Below are 17,894 nucleotides of genomic sequence, written 5' to 3' on the forward strand. Positions count from 1 at the left end.
CAAGGATTTGGGAGTCTTAAAGTATTTTCTTGGTTTAGAAGTTGCTCATTCTGCCAAAGGTATTTCTTTGTGCCAAAGGAAATACTGTCTTGACTTGCTTCATGATTCAGGTGTCTTGGGCAGCAAACCAGTGAGTACTCCTCTTGATCCATCTTCCAGATTATCTCAAGATGGGGGGCAACTCTATGAAGATGTTTCTTCATACAGAAGACTCATAGGAAGACTGCTTTATCTTACTACAACCAGACCAGACATAACTTTTGCAGTCCAACAACTAAGTCAGTTCCTCTCCAATCCAACTGTGACTCATTATACTGCAGCTCATAGAGTTTTAAAGTATCTGAAAGGGAGTCCAGGAAAAGGGTTATTTTTTCCAAGGGATTCTGCAGTACAATTGTTGGGGTTTAGTGATGCAGATTGGGGAGGTTGTGTAGACACTAGAAGATCAGTGACTGGCTATTGTTTCTTCATTGGAAAGTCATTAATCTGTTGGAGATCAAAGAAACCACAGACAATATCTAAATCATCCTCAGAAGCAGAGTATAGAGCTCTAGCTTCAGCCACTTGTGAGCTACAATGGCTTACTTATTTACTAAAGGATCTTCAGATTGAACCTGTAAGATCGTCAGTCATTTACTGTGATAACCAAAGTGCCCTTCATATAGCTGCTAACCCTGTTTTTCATGAAAGAACTAAGCATTTAGAGATTGATTGCCACATAGTAAGGGAGAAATCAGAAGCTGGTTTAATGAAGTTGCTGTCTATTTCTTCAAAATTTCAAGTGGCAGATTTCTTCACAAAGGCTCTTTCAGTAGGACCCTTTTCTTTTCTACTAAGCAAGCTCAACATGTTAGACATCTACCATGGTTCAGCTTGTGGGAGGCTATTGAATGAAGATCAGGAAAATTCTATAGTATCAAGGGATGAAGGAAACAAGCTCACACAGGTTACAAATTCAGAAGTGATTCCTAGCAGTGTTGATACAAGCTGTGGACAACTCAGCAATTCTGTTGTAACAAACTTGACAGCTAAGCAAGCCAGCTCAGCAAAAGAAGGTTATGGCTACCTGATTTGGGAATAGAATAGGGTGTAGCAGAGTAACAGAATAGTTATGGTGTACTCTACTTTAGCTAGTATAAATAAGGGTAGTGCATTGTAAATCGTAACAAAAATTCTACTTGTTCAATAAGATTCTTCTTCAATTCTATTTGCTCTGCAAATTTCTGACCCTGTTTTCCAATTCTTAAATGCAAGGCTCCTGTTTCCATCCACATCAGTGCCCCGATTATCTCTAGCAAGAGGATTCAAGGGGTATGTATTCCATTCCTCATTCTATACTGTTTTCTATTTCTTTTTTCTTAATTTGTTCTAATTCATCGGTGCTTATATGGCAGACGGCTTATAGAAGTTAGAATTGATTTGTTTATCTTTAGACATAATTCAGGTGTGGGTGGGTGGGCTTGTCAAGTTTAGGAATGTCTTCACTTCAATGGATCTTGTATAGTGAAGTGGATGTTGTTTGCTTGTATAGTTGTTCTGGTTCACCTAAGGTTTACGTTTAAGCTAGGGTGAGGGTGAGGGCTTTTGCAGGTCAAAAGAGTTGTTTAAGGTTAAACAAAAGTGTTTCCATTGCAACATTTTTCAAGTTGATTAAATAGTTTTGTTTGAAGGAAAAAGTCTTCATTAATTCCACTTTTTTCTTTATACTATTTCTTAATTGCATCAATTCCAATTTTTTTTTTATCATTTGGTAATTGCATCTAACTTTCCTTTGTTTAGGCTCTTTTAATCACCTGTTCAAGTTTATTGTGTAGTGTCTTCCATTTGGATTAATAAGCCATGGAACAACTCTACAATGCAATGGTTCCTATTTGCTCGCTCTTTACGTGGTGTTGCTCCTCCATCTTTCAACAAATGTGATTTCTTTGAATAATATATATCTAAGGTAACATAATATATTTTCTTTAATTAAGTATTTGAAAGTTTTATTGTTTAACTGATAATTTAATGGATAATTTTGATGTCGAATAAGTTGTTGGTGGCGCAGGGATTTATGATTGTAGTGTTTGATCTGCAATGAATTAGAGATTAGATATGAGTTTGGAAATATAGATTAGTGTTGTTAATGGTATATTAGTGTTATTAATGAAATACATTTCTCATTGATGAATACGACGACGATTTTACTCAACGATGATTATCAGGACAAATTTTAACTACACTGAGCGGTACACAACTTGGTTGAGAATGGAAAAACTTCATTTGAGAAAGTTGATATGCCTATATTGGTTCGGTTGATCCAGCAACATAATTTCCCTCAACTTCAGCTCGAGGCTGCTAAGACTCTCACGACCGTAGCACTTAAGGACGTTGTATTCATTGAGCCTCAAGCAATTCCAGCTTGTGTTAACCAACTCGATTCACGCAAAAATAAAGTGTTGAAGCATGTGATGATGTTTTTGGAAGTCTTTTTTATTGATGGATTTGATGATGGATACGATGGGCGTAGACAAAGGCTCACATGGAACATATGGACCATAGATGAACCATATAGCACAAAACTGAGAATTATAGGACAAGACCTGGAAGATGGACCATAAGACCTCGTATTAGGAGATTTTTTGTGTCATTTCATTATGTCTCAGGTTTAAGATTAATATCAATTTCTGCAAGAATTAATTTGTGTAATGTTGTGTAGGAGTCGTTTTTCAACGGAGATCATTCAAATATTTGACGACAAAGATTACAGTTGCAAATTCAGAGTTGAAAAACATATTGTACAAGACAATGGGTGAGTTTTGTTTGGGTGGTGGTTATCTTACTTTTGTTTTAGTTAGTACATTATGCTAATTCATCTCTTCAAGCTCTAATGGAAACTAATGGAAAATTGGTTCCCCAAAACCAATTCGTAATTACACTCAGGTATGCTAACTTTAATTTTAATTCTCCATTCAAATACCATTAGCGTTTGGAAAGGATAGATGAGAGATGATAGATAATGTGGTTTGTGTAGGATGAGATAAACAAATTCCGAAGGAAGTTAGTTTGTTGACATCAGCACAACTTCCAAATTTTCTATTGCATAGGTAATTCTATTTGAATTTTATCATTCTATGCATTTTCTTTACTAGATTGCACCCAACTCTTCTCCTTACTCACCTAGAACCCACATCCTATAGGAAGGCCTTCACCAACCCAGACTATCACACATGGAAGTTGGTCTCATTACCACATCGTAAGCATGCCATAGGCTACAAGTTGGACTTTAGGATCACATAAAATGTTGATGGCTCATTGAATAAGTATATAGCACATCTAGTTGCAAAGGGTTTTCAACAACAAAAATGTTTTGATTTTACGATAACATTCTCACGAGCTAGCCAGTCACTGCAAGAGGGTTGACCTGTCTTTGCAGTGTCCAAACAATGGCACATTAGGAAAATTGATGTCAATAATGCTTTCTTAAATGAGCATGTAACTAAAGATATCTAGTCTATATGTAGCAGCCTCCTAGCTTCAAGGCCTCAGACATAACCCTAGTTTTCAAGCTCACAAAAGCACTTTATGGCCTTAAGCAGACACGTGGAGCTACCACATTGATTCAGGAAGGGTTCTAGAGGTGCAAGTGTTATTCATCTCTCCTCACATGACACTGACGTGGACATAGTTATTTCTTTTCATCTATGTAGTGTTAGAAAACTGGCTGTGATAATCCTGGATAAAGTCAAGAATCGTGAGCGTCCACTTTCCGAACAAATTATTTCGACCCTATAATTGTCTGGGTTCACGAAATCTTTGTTGGGATAATACTTGACAATCAATATGTTTCATGGCACAAGAGAGCAGATAAAGAAAGTAGAGATGTTCTGTTTTTCGAATTTATGTTTCTGTATTCTGTTTCTGTTCAGAATTCCTTAGGCTGCAAGTAACCTTATATAAGAGGTTGTGTTTGCACGAATGATCACAACCGTTCGAAAATAAGTCACAATTTTTCAAACAATTTCAAACTAGGGTCACAAACGTTCAAAAAAATTTCGAACGGGGCGCTGCCCCGCACCCCAGCCAGGGGCTCCGCCCCTTGGTCCCCGGTTCGTATTCGCGGTCAATTATGCGTTGGCTCACCGAGAGTGCACTCCGCACTAACCTGACTCGATTCCAAGCCTAACGCGTAATTGCATCAACCTATAGTAGATCACATTACTACTAAAATACATTGATGATTCTAAAATCACCAACAAATCCCCCCCCCCCCCATTTTAGTGTAATCCTTGATCTACTCAGTTTATATAAGAAAATATATACAAATTTATAACACACAGATATAACGATCAAACAAATGCATAAATGAAAATATCTTGCGATTGAATTTCCACTTTAGTACAAATACACATTCCAAATACTCGAGAATCGGGGTGTCTTTAAAGATTGAACCCGTCAACCCATTTGAATATCTAAAGATATTGTACACATATGTTTCTACAACACTCTACTATTCATACTTGACACTTTACAAGCCATGTGTTCTTATCCATTAATAAGCATATAGGAAGCCAAGTCCAAGCTTCTTGAAGCGGCAAAACTTCATGCTTACATAGGTGATCCTTTTAATCTTGCACCTGCATTTACAATTTTCCAAAAGAACCATTAACAAGATATACTTCAACCTAGCCATCACTTGCAGGTCTGAGCACATACCTTGGGAAGATAAACACAAGTGCTCCAATCTCTAACTATGATCTCTCCACATTGAATTCAACTTCTAACGTTGTATTAGAAGGGAATTGGGTATAACATAGCTAGTAGATTTAAATGGACTTTAATCTCATTCCAATTACCGACTTCTTCACTAAGTCTCTAACTAACCCCTTCGTCAAGTGGTCAGCTAAGTTTTGTTGCGACCGAACAAACTCAATGGATATCACCCCATTCATGATTAATTCCCTAATCATACTATGTCTAACACCCAAGTGTCTAGACTTTCCATTGTACATTTGACTATAAGCCTTGGCCAATGTGGCAGCACTATCACAACGGATAGAAATTGGTGATATCGGTTTAGGCCATAATGGAATCTCATATACCAAGTTTCTTAGCCATTCCGCTTCTTTACCAGCAGCAACTAATGCTACAAACTCAGATTCCATTGTAGAACTAGTTATACATGTTTGCTTCTTGGAAGCCCACGAGATGGCACCTCCCCCAAGCAAGAACACCCAACCACTTGTAGAGGATGAGTCTTCAACATTATTTATCCAACTAGCATCCGAATAACCCTCTAATACCGAAGGAAATCCCACATATGACAATCCATAATTCATAGTACCCTTCAAGTACTTGAATACCCTAGTTATCGCATGCCAATGATGTCTACTAGGATTACTAGTAAATCTGCTCAACTTTCCAACCGCAAAAGCAATATCCGGTCTAGTACTAATCATAGCATACATCAAAGATCCTATAGCTCTTGAATATTCGAGCTGATCTACAGATTTACCTGTATTTGGCATAAGCTTCTCTCCCGGATCCATGGGAGTACTTACTGGAGAACAACCTTCATAATTAAACTTCTTGAGTATTTTCTCAATGTAATGAGATTGCGTAATTACAATCCCCTTATTCTCCCGTTTAATCTTAATACCAAGAATAACGTCTGCTTCTTCCATATCCTTCATGGAGAACTTTGATGACAAGAAATTCTTTGTTTTATCAACTTGATTTTGGTCCGTGCCAAAGATCAACATGTCATCCACAAATAGACAAATAATAACTCCTTTACCGGATGTATCAAATTTGCTATATACACATTTGTCAGCTTGGTTTAGAATAAAACCACTAGACAAAACAACCTTATCAAATTTTTGATGCCATTGCTTCGGAGCTTGTTTCAGCCCATATAACGACTTAACTAGCTTACACACCTTATGCTCATTACCAGGCTTTACAAATCCTTCAGGTTGCTTCATATACACTTCTTCTTCCAAATCACCATTCAGGAATGCTGTTTTGACATCCATTTGATGGATCACTAGATTGTGAATAGCCGCTAAAGCAATCAACAATCTAATAGTAGTGATACGAGCAACTGGAGCATAGGTATCGAAGTAATCAATCCCTTCCTTCTGTCTAAAGCCTTGGATTACCAATCTAGCTTTAAACTTGTCAATTGTACCATCGACTTTCATCTTCTTTTAGAAGATCCATTTGCAACCCAATGGTTTACAACCTGGTGGTAAATCAGATAATACCCAAGTATTATTTTCGATGATAGAACTCATCTCTTCATCAATTGCTTCTTTCCAAAAAGTAGAATCTCGAGATTTCACAACGTCATCATACGTTCTTGGATCCTCCTCTATATTATAGGAATAATAGTATTGATTATCAATCTGATCCTTTGATACCTCAACTAAATATAATTGAAAATCAGAACCATAAGATTTAGGTTTTCTAGTACTTTTGCTTTTCCGAGGTTCGAGTGTCTCACTTGGTACATTAGTTGAATGATCATCCTTTATAGGTTCATCCGACTTAGATATAAGGTCCTTTGGTCTAGGTATAGAAGAGAAACAATTCTCATCAAATATGGCATCTCTTGATTCTATAATTGTGTTAATAGAAGCCGAGTCATTAGGTTCTATAACATAGAACCTATAGGCTTTGGAATGTTCAGCATATCCAACGAAGATGCAAGCTACACCCTTTTCACCCAAAGTTTTCCTAATAAGATCCGGGAGTCTAACCACGGCCCTACAACCCCAAACACGTAGAAATGTTAAGTTGGGTCGTTTCTTATACAAAGTTCATATGGGGTAGTCTTGTTCCTTTTATTAGGAACCCTATTTAACAAATAGCAAGCCGTTAACATGGCTTCTCCCCAAAACCCTTCACTCAAACCAGAATAGGATAACATGGCGTTCACCATTTCTTTAAGAACTCTATTCTTCCTTTCAGCCACACCATTTTGTTGAGGTGTTTAAGGTGTCGTAGTCTCATGAATGATTCCTACGGATTGGAAGAATTCAGGATCATAATATTCACCACCTCTATCCGTACGTAATGTTTTAATCATCACATTCTGTTGCAATTCAACTTCAGTTTTATAAACTCTAAATTTATCTAAGGCTTCATCTTTAGAATGCAACAAATAAACATAACAGAATCTAGATGCATCATCTATGAAAGTGACAAGATACTTTTTATGTGTTAATGATGGAGTAGCATGCAAATCACATAAATCACTATGTATCAATTCAAGTATGACAGATTTCCTTGTTATGCTTTTAAAAGGTTGCCTAGTAATCTTTGTTAACATGCAAGTTTTACACTTTTCTACATTTCCATCAAAAACAGGAATTAAATCATCTTTAGACATTTCAAGCATTCTTTTATAATGTACATGTCCTAGACGAGCATGCCATAAAGATGATTTAATAACATTCGAATTGGACATAAATACAGAACCAGAATCATTAGGAACTCCATTCAAATTCATCATGAACATACCATTATTATAATATCCAAATCCTACAAACACACCAGACTTCGATAAAACATATTTATCGGATTCATACACTTGCTTGTATCCAAGCTCATTCAATACAGGACCAGAAATTAAGTTCTTACGTAGTTTAGGAACATAAAAAACCTTAAACAAAGTAATAGTTTTTCCAGAACTGAATTCTAACACCACGCTTCCTTTGCCTTCAACAGGATCAAAGTGATGATCTCCCATGTAGAGGACAGATCCATCTTCCACTGGAACAAAAGTCTTGAACCAGAAACGATCCTTGCAAACATGTGTTGTGGCGCCAGAATCAATCCAACACGAGATAGCATCATCCTTGGTCTTGGGATTGGTCCTTAGACCCCTTTCCCAAACCACTTCCATTCGCGTTATCATGCTTCTTTCCAGAACGGCAATCCCTCTTGAAGTGGCCTGTCTTACCACACTTCCAGCATTCTAGTTTCGGTTTCTTGTTGGATCCGAAACTTCCTTTGTTGTTCTTGAAAGCACGCTTCTTTCCTTTGTTTTTGTTGTTACTGTTCTTACTACCATCCTCGATCATATTAACCGAGGGACCAGCAACTTCTTTTCCTTTTCCCTTGTCACTCTCCTGCGCTCTTAGAGATTCTTCTATGCGCAAGTGACTTCCAAGTTGGACCAAAGACAGGTCGTCTTTTCCATGCTTCAAATTGTGTTTGAAATCCTTCCATGAAGTGGGCAACTTGTCTATGATACTTGAGACAGATATTGTTTCATCCATCTTCAATCCGTGCAGTGTGAATTGTCCAAGAATTCGTAGAAGTTCATTGTATTGTTCCATGACAGACCTTGATTCAACCATTTTGTAATTGTTGAAATCAGTCACCAAGAACTTCTTACTGCATGAGTCCTCTGCCATGTACTTGGCTTCAAGACAATCCCACAATTCCTTTGCAGATTCCACATTTTGATAAATATCGAATAAAGGAACAGACATACCGTTAAGAATGTGTCCTCCGCATATGTAGTCGTCATTCTCCCACTTTGATCTGCTTCTTATATTTTCAACAGTTTCTTCCTCCAGAAGTTCAGGAATCGGTGTAGACAGGACGTATACCACCTTCAATGTTGTCAACAAGAAATGCATCTTCCTCTGCCAACGCCTGAAGTCTTGTCCTTGAAACTTGTCCAATTTCCCGAACTTAGTAGTCATCTCCTTGATAGCGCCTTCTCCAGCCATGATTATCAAGAAATAATTTGTTCGTTTGTTAGAAAACTGGTTGTGATAATCCTGGATAAAGTCAAGAATCGTGAGCGTCCACTTTCCGAACAAATTATTTCAACCCTATAATTGCCTGGGTTCACGAAATCTTTGTTGGGATAATACTTGACAATCAATCTGTTTCTTGGCACAAGAGAACAGATAAAGAAAGTAGAGATGTTCTGTTTTTCGAATTTCTGTTTCTGTATTCTGTTTCTGTTCAGCAGTCAATTATGCGTTGGCTCACCGAGCGTGCACTCCGCACTAACCTGACTCGATTCCGAGCCTAACGCGTAATTGCATCAGCCTATAGTAGATCACATTACTACTAAAATACATTGATGATTCTAAAATCACCAACATGTAGATGACATCAAAGATTCTCCTAGTCACATCCAACATCTTATTTCCAAGCTCAATACAGTGTTTTCTCTCAAGGACTTGAGTTCTCTTAATTATATTTTGGGAATTCAGGTTAAACATTTGCTAGATCGTTATCTATTTTTGTGTCGAACAAAGTACATAAGGGATCTCCTAGCTAAGGTTCATATGGAAGATACTAAACCTTAGCCCACATCAATGATATTGATGCATCCACTCGTGGCAAGCACCCTTGATACGCATTTAGTCAATACGCGTTTGCAGAAGCAACGTATTGACAAAGCTTCTCTGTTTAAAAATAGTTTAGATGAAGCTGCTCCTTGCCAACGATGACACTGCATCGCCTATTTTCCGAGTTATCGCACCATTATCCAAGTCTAAAGTTAAAAAAATTGACTTCTTGTTTGACATGAAACATTGGTGCAAAAAAATGTGTCGCGCCTATAAGCAGGGTTCATGATGTCTAGTTTTCTCAGCCCCTGTCTCGGAAAGCGCCATAGCGCTAACCACTGATGCCATCGCTATGTGATTATAGAAAAATTTGTTTTCCTCTCTGTTAGAAAGGTGCCATGGTGCCTTATAGTAGTACTTACGCGATACAACTTGATTTGATGATGGTTGGAAAATTTGAGGTCCTGTCTTGAGCAGCACTACCGCGTGCCACTCTGGTGCCATCGCTCCACGAATTGAACTATTGAGATAATCTCATGTCTTCACCACATAAATCGGAAAGCTTATATGAAGGATAAATATAGACACCCATTATTTACAGAGTTGTGAAACACCTACTAGTTAGTAAACACTCACTATGTATTTGACAACCACTATTTATTAAAGACAACACCCATTAGTTATGTAAACACCCATTATTTACGGAGTCGTGAAACACCTACTAGTTAGTAAACACTTATTTACGAGAACACTCACTATTTATCTAAGCACCCATTAATTATGTAGACACCCTTCATTTATCTAAACACCCATAATACTTGAAAATAAAAATTGCCTCAAACATATTATCAAAAAAAAAAAATTTGCCTCAAACATTAAAACTGCCTGCAACAACCACCCATCGTTTAAACAAGAGAACTAGAGAAGTAAATACAGTAAGAGAACTATAAACAAGAGAACTAGAAAAGTAAATACATAAAAAAAAAAAACAAGAAAACTAGGGAATCTTTCAAAAAAAAAAAAAAAAAAAAAACAAGATAACTAGAGAAGTAAATTATGCAAAATTATAAACAGCAAAATCCAACCAAAACTTAATGATGCATTTAGTTCATTTTTTTTTTCCTGAAATGAACATGAAAGAGTAGAAGATGGAAGCATTTAGTTCATGCAAAGCCCACCAGCAGGAGGTGTTAACAATTCATCCGAGTGCCTCAAGGAAGCATAATTGCAATCAAGGAGCAAAGAGTAGAAAGAGAGAAACCCAAGAGGACGAAGGAGAAACCCAATTGCAGGAGGAGGATACAAAATTATTATTATTAGAGTTAATTGTCAAATTAGTCATTGAGTTTGTAATTGAGTTTAATATTAGTCCTCAGCGGAAAAATGTAGTGGCGATCAAAAACATAGTGGCAGTCTAAGACCGCCAATAATAGTAAAAATTACCGCCACAAAATATCCTTTTTTCGACTAAAATCAAACTCATTTATAAAATAAGACATCACCTCTTATTATTATATGCTCCCCCGTTCCTTTTAAGTGTGTTTTAGCATAAGGTTCCTAAACCGAGAAAGTGAATTGTTAGAGTTTTCTTTCTCATTCTACCATCTCACATCTCAATCATAAAGTGATAATGGTCTTCAACTAAGATAGTAGAGTGTTAGTTTTTATCCATTTTCTCATATCATTAAACCATTTATCACTCTCCCAGTCATAAAGCTCTTCATAGTTAATGAGAAAGCATAATTTTATGGTAAATGTGAAGTGGAGTTTTTGAAAAAGTAAGGGTATAATTGACAAATTGTAACCTTAAAACATAAAAATGACAGTTAAGTAGGAACAAAAAAATTCTTCTTAAATGATACTTAAAAATGAACGGAGGGAGTATTACTTTATTTTCACTCACTCTTTTATTGCTTCACCTCTCTTTCATACTAAAGATGCACCTGGCCACAAACTCACACGTATAAAACATACAAACCAACACTTAACACATAAAACATAAAGAAATGAAGATGAAGCACAACAACAGGTAACAAAAGAGACAAAGAGCCTCCACAACATTAGCAACAACAAAGTAACATCATGATAGTCATCCATCAACAACATAGTAAAATAAATAAAGTTGTAGAAAAGACTCCAACAAAACATGATCCTGCCACCAATTATCCCCCACCCCACAACTAGTCTAGTCTGAATCCCTCTTAGTCTAAATCTCTCCTAGGAGGAGTGAACATCGCTCGATAATCCCTTGCTGTGCTGAAAGCACCTCTCTGTGCCTGACCTCTAGTGCGGAGTCCCCTCCTAGGGACAAGTGGATAGGGCTCAGGATGGACAAACTTGAGGGTACGAGGTGGGTGGAGCTGGTGGGGGTGCCTCTGAGCTAATGCAGCGACAACAACATTAGTTAATTCTGTACCAACATCAATATTCCTATGTCAGTACCATCCCAAAATATTGGATAAAAGATGTGTCTAGACAACCATGAGATTAGTATTCCAATCCGAAGTTGGATTACTATTTAAATCCGGAGCTACCCCAACTCACTCAAGATTTAAGTCTATGGGAGGAAGTGTCATGGTCTAAAAAAAAGAAAATTCAAGGGTAGAGTCATATACAAATCTAAGAAAAAGATTAATGTCTCAATAATTTAGAAGACTATTTATACTCACTTACTAATAAACTTAACCATGGTTAATCAACTTAACTTAGCTTCAACTAGAGTCAACCACTAACTCTAACTATCATTGTGCAAGCTGAGATACAAAACAAAGAAACAAATGTAAAAATAAAGAAAACTTTCATTGATTTTATTTACAAATTATTTATAGTCACAATAGTTACTAATTAACTTAACTCTAGTTATCCTTTGTTAGATTCAAATATGTTAGGCTATCGACTAACTTGATCTGTTGACTAACATTGATTCAAATATGTTAGGCTAACGAGTAACTTGGCCTGGTGACTAACAAAGGATAATTATAGTTAAGTTAATTAGTAACTATTGTAACTATAAATAATTTGTATATCATTCAAATCAATGAAAGTATTCTTCATTCTTACATTTGTTTCTTTGTTTTGTATCTCAGCTTGCATAATGATAGTTAGAGTTAGTTGGTGCTAAGTTAAGTTGATTAACCCTGATTAAGTTAATTAGTAAGTGAGTATAAATAGTATTCTAAATCATTCAAATGAAACTCAATGAAAGTATTCATACATTTGTATTTCTTTTAAAACATATATTTACTATGTTGTTACATTTTATTTGTTGTGACATTGATCTTTTTCTTTGTTTTGTATCTCACCACACCCTTGAATTTTCTTTATTTAGACCATGAAACTTCCTCGCAAAGACTTAGTTCTTGACAGAGTTGGGGTAGCTTCGGATTTGAATACTAATCCAACTCCGAATTGAAATACTAATCTCATGGTTGCTTATGCACATATTTTATCTCATATTTTTGGTCGGTAGTGACATAATAATATTGATGCTCACACGGGAATTAAATAATGTTGTTGTTGCTACATTAGCTGTGGAGGCCTCCCCACTAGCTCCACCTAATTCTTCCCTTCAAGTTCTCCTTGTTTTCATCCTGAGCCCGATCCACCTGTTCTATGGAGGGGACTCCGTACTAGAGGTCAGGCACGGAGAAGTACATTCCTCATAGCAAGGGATTATCGAGCGATGTTCACTTCACCCAGGAGAGATTTAGACTAGGAGAGATTCAATCTAGACTAGCTGTGGGGCGGGGGAGAATTAGTTGCAGGATCATGTTTTGTTTGAGTCTTTTCCACTACTTTATTTATTTGACTATGTTGTTAATGAATGACTATAATGATGCTACTCTGTTGTTGCTAATGTTGTGGTGGCTCTTTGTCTCCTTTGTTACCTATTATTGTGCTTCATTTTCTTTTCTTTATGTTTTATGTGTTAAGTGTTGGTTTGTATGTTGTATGTGTGTGAGTTTGTGACAAGATGCATGTTTAGTATGAAAGAGAGGTGATGCGATAAAAGAGTGAGTGAAAATAAAGTAATATATAACAAGGGTTAATGTCTGATTTTGTAAACGAGTTTGATTGTAGTTGAAAAAATGACATTTTGTTTTGTGGCGGTCATTTTAACTATTATTGGTAGTCTTTTGATCGCAATTACATTTTTCCGCTGAGGACTAATATCAAACTCGATTACAAAATCAATGACTAATTTGACCATTAACTCTAATAACTTTTTTCAAAATGTAATGTATTTTCTTTTAATTAAGTCTTTCACAGACGAAAATGAGTATGAGGTGCTTTGGTTAACCCATGTCCAAATTAGTTTCTTATATCAGAAACTGTTACTCAATAGGATGGAGGATCTGATACGATGATTAGCGATTTGCCCAATGAGTACATTACTTTACCTATAACAATGAGAACGTTATCTTTGAAGGTCAAAGACAAGGGAATCTATATAAGACGAACTTGGAAAACCTTGCAAATCAAATGCAACATATCTAGTGTTATCAGAGGACGATACATGGCTTTTTCATAGGAAGCTAGGGCATGCTTCTTTACGGACCATTACTAAAATGGTCAAACATAACTTAGTTCGTATTCTGCCAAAACTGTCTTTCAAATCTGACGTCACATGTTCTGCATGCTTACAAGGTAAATAGTCAAAAACCTCTTTTAAAACTAAGAATGTTGTAAGCACAAGCAAACCTCTAGAATTGTTGCATATCGATTTGTTTGGTCCTACTAGGACAACTAGTTTTTCTGGAAAAAGATATTGATTTGTCACAGTAGACGATTACACAAGATTCACTTGTCTTCACTCCAGATGCAAGCACATACATATGACGTATCACTTCATCAGAGAACTTATAGATGATGAAGAACTATCTTTGCTGAAGATCTTAGGATCAGAGAACCCAGCTGATATGTTAACCATGACTGTTACAGCTGGTAAGCTGAGACTTTGCATTGCCTCAACTGGCCTTCGAGGATAGTTGATGACGAAGGCTCTACACTAGGTGAAGAGCAGAAGAGCTTACTGCTTACTAGAAGTTACTACAATTAGACTCCAAGTGGGAGAATTATTATGTTATGTAGTCTATTTGTAGTCCCACATCGCTCAGAATTAGAAAGAGTTTGTCTTACTATTGCTATATATAAGCACCTCATTGTAAACACTATTTGCACCAAAGAGAAATATTACTTGTAAGGCCCGAGTTTTTAAACTTATGCCAAGTAAATAGAATCCTATTCACGATTAGGGTTGTTGTATCGTGAAGGGAAACCTGAACTAGAGTTTACCAAATGAAATAAATTTATGAAGGAGAAAGTTCAGGAAAAGTCTAAGGATTGTACCAAAGTCGATAAAAGTTATAGCATGATCGTTATACGCTTAAACCAAGGTCAGAAACCCTAGTATATAGCTAGTTTTCACTTTTAGGCACGATGGAAGTTAATTCCAAAAATCTTCAGAGAAATGTTAGAACTTCTCTTTTTCCATATATCACAATCGTTTCGAGGCGAAACTCTAGAATCTACGAACGTCTGATTCCAATCATCGGAAGTTTGCCGAAACCGAAACCCTGGTATTTCAAAACCCTAGAATCACCCGACTATGAGGACTTTTTCTATTCGGAACATCAAATGAAGATTCTACACGCGTACACCCATTTCTCTTGATGATTTCAATCTTTCTTCAGAAGGAAGTTTTCTATTCCGACATCCGATGCAAAAAGTAACTTATCGGGTAAAATAGTTTTACACCGACTATGCATTAGTTGCCAAAAATACAAGGAGACCTCATTTTAGTTTTGGAATTCTTTTGCCAAAACATATCTTAGAATTCACGGAGAATGACGCCGGAAAAATCAGATTCGCGAAACTTTCATTTTACCGCGTTTTGCCAACCTCTATATATAGCCAAGAAATGAGAAAATATCACAAAACTTACCCATTTCTCTCAAGGAGGCCGCGAGCTTTGGAGGAGATGGAGGAGAAGAGATTTTCTTCATTTCTTGCTTGATCGTCGATTAATCAGTTGCTACTTCAAGGTTTCGAGGTATAGTCGCTAATCCTTACCTCTGATCGCTTTTTCCATAGCTTTTCTGTAGACTTTTCTGAGCTGATAGTTTTGAGGTTTTTGCAAAACTATCCTGAATATTTCATTTCTGATTCTAAACCTCTTCCTTATGTGCCCAAGATCACTTCTGCCGGATTATATTTTCCGTTATGCCGCCGGATTTCCGCCGGAATCAATTTTAGCCTTAAATACCCATTTTTGGAGTTTTTGGAGTAAAGCTTCAACCTTTAGGCTGAAAACTATCGCCTTAGCTTAGTGCTAGTAGGATTAGTTGTCATAAACGTCGTTAGTAACGTCCCTGTCAAATTTGGTTTTTGGGATTTCAGTTTTGAAATTTCTAAGTTAAAAATCATGACCAAAATACCCCTGCGACAGTTTTTGATCCGATAATTTTTCCGAGTTCAGAATACCCTTAGTTACGGCTAATGAAAGCATAGGAACCAAGTTTGATCGAAGAAAAATCGAGTTCCCCAATTACCAAAAGTGGCCGAACCTATTAGGGGGAGAGGAGGAAAATTTCCTTTTCCGAAAACTTGTCCTTTCGCGCTAGATTATCGTACATCGGAGTATGAACTACTTCGAGTAACCTTAGTAAGTATCGATAGCTTAGTTTTCGATAGATTCTGATAGTATTTCTGTGGTTTTACTTTAAAGGTGCTTTTGAGGAATTTCCTGAAGATCAAGGAGCTCATTGTGAAGGAACGTTTGAGGAGAACGCTGGAATAACTAGAGGTAAGGGCAACTTACCTTGCTAGTTAATGCTTTAGGTGTCGATGAATTCCACTTGATTTATTGTTTATGCACTTGTTTGTGTTTGACTGGTAAAATGTTTTCTGAGGCTTCGGCTGACAATGTAGATGATTCATCTACTGAATGCTTTTGAGATTGAATTTCATGCTAAGTGCTAAGTGGGTAATTTAGGATGTGTGGTGCATGCTTTATATGCTAAGTGTTACGTGGTTATTGCATAATATGTGGATATGTGACATGCTGGTTGATTGGGCTGAGTTATTTATGCGTTTGCAATGAAAGCTGAGTTTCTGAGTAGCGAGAATAGCGGGCAGGTCATGCCGATTTTATTTTGAGAGTTTTGAGAAAGTTTGATAGGACGAATGAGATTCGGGCCTTGTTATGGTTTTTCATGGATCGAGACATTCTCTGGAGTCATTTGGGATTTGGAGATCCCGGGAACTTATAAGATTCGCGATAAGATTAAAAGGATATTATTTTGTAAATAAAACTCATAAGACATTAAACAACCTCTAAATCTTCAAATAATGATAATAAACTCGAAAGGAAGCTTAGGAGGAAGATCTTAGTTTTGGAAAACGAGAAGTGTCGTCGGATCCAAGTGTTGAGAAAGTTGAGAAGTTTTGAGTATGTTGATACTCTTGTGCTGTGGGAGCAGTTATGTCGTTGGGCTATCCGAGGGATAAGCCGGGAAATTGATAGTTTCCGAGTATGTCGATACTCTTTGCTCGCTGAGCAGTTTTTGACCATCGGATGGAGATGTGTCGGATGATTTGGAGATCATCATGAGATACAGTTATGCCTTCGGGTACAGTTATGCCTTCGGGTACAGTTTATGCCTTCGGGTACAGTTTATGCCTTCGGGTACAGTTTATGCCTTCGGGTACAGTATATGCCTTCAGGTACAGTTTATGCCTTCGGGTACAGTATATGCCTTCGGGTACAGTTTATGCCTTCGGGTACAGTTTATGCCTTCGGGTACAGTATATGCCTTTGGGTACAGTATATGCCTTCGGGTACAGTATATGCCTTCGGGTACAGTTTATGCCTTCGGGTACAGTTTATGCCTTCGGGTAATTCGGACATCGACGGGGGATATGATCGACCGTGAGGTTAGGATCGACCTGTTGATTGTCGGGCATAGCGGAGGGAAAAGTCGACCCGCAGGGTTAGGACTGATCCGGCTATGTCAAGGTGGTAAGTGACACTCGAGGGTTATGGTCGACACAATGCCAGTGTTAGGACCGACTCGATCGTGCCCAGCCTACTTCTTCCGGAATCGTCGAGATTGACGTTGCATTGACATATCATGCACTCTAATTATATTCGTTGGGGATTTGGATGAGTTGATGTTGATGAACATCGTTATGTGTTTATAGGAGTTGATGTTGATAAACATCGTTATGTGTTTTGATGAGTAGATGTTGATAAATATCGTTATGTGCTTTGATGATTGGATTGTACTAGAGATTTGATAACATGCTATGTTTAAACCTTAGGGTAGACAATGCAGAACTTATATGTATATATACAACATATATATATATATACCCCTTATACTTTACCTGATGTCTTGTATTCTCCATACTGTATTCCGTAAGTTGACCCTTGCACGTGCTACCTGTGTTTGGGGGGCTATGTATGCCCTTTTTGTCAGATGTCGTTGATGGATTCTTTCGTGATTCTTCGTCGTTCGGGGAAGACCCGGAGCGAAATGACTACTACTGAGCCTTCGGCGTGGACCCGGACTTCAGGCATGACCAGATGAGAGTCGA

Source organism: Lotus japonicus, chromosome 2 (assembly GCF_012489685.1).
Source record: "Lotus japonicus ecotype B-129 chromosome 2, LjGifu_v1.2".
Lineage (NCBI taxonomy): Eukaryota > Viridiplantae > Streptophyta > Magnoliopsida > Fabales > Fabaceae > Lotus > Lotus japonicus.